Genomic DNA, 498 nt, shown 5'->3' with positions numbered 1-498 from the left:
GCCTCACGCTGGAGGTGCTGCAGCTGGACAGCTGTTCCGACAATTATTCTAAAATGACGTGCAGCAAGCTGTCCGCTGTGCTGAAGCTGTGCGATATGCGTGCGCTGAGGAGGCTCGTGCTGATAAATGTGCTGCCCGGCATGTATACAACGTACAAAGATCACCTGCCCACATACAAAGATCGCTGCTCGAGGCAGCGCAGCTTGCTGCGGCGGGTGCTGCCCGCGGGGGCCGAGGTGCTCTGCTGGCTGTGTGACGGCGAGGAGGGTGCGCCGCTGAAGGAAGTCTTCTAGGCGAGTGGGGGTCGGACCATGCCGTCGGCGATACCGGCGCTGCGCATAACACTCGCACACCGCACCGGGATTTAAAGTTTTTTCCGAAAGTTTTCTATTACCCTTTTCTTATTATCTAGTTAATTATAATTAAATAAAAATGATTATGTCCAACTCTTGACGATTGTATTATTGGTCTATTCAATCAATTTTCGTGAAGACGTCA

This window comes from Frankliniella occidentalis, unplaced genomic scaffold, assembly GCF_000697945.3.
Source record: "Frankliniella occidentalis isolate FOCC.00 unplaced genomic scaffold, Focc_3.1 Scaffold1043, whole genome shotgun sequence".
NCBI lineage: Eukaryota > Metazoa > Arthropoda > Insecta > Thysanoptera > Thripidae > Frankliniella > Frankliniella occidentalis.
This window is presented reverse-complemented; position numbering follows the sequence as displayed.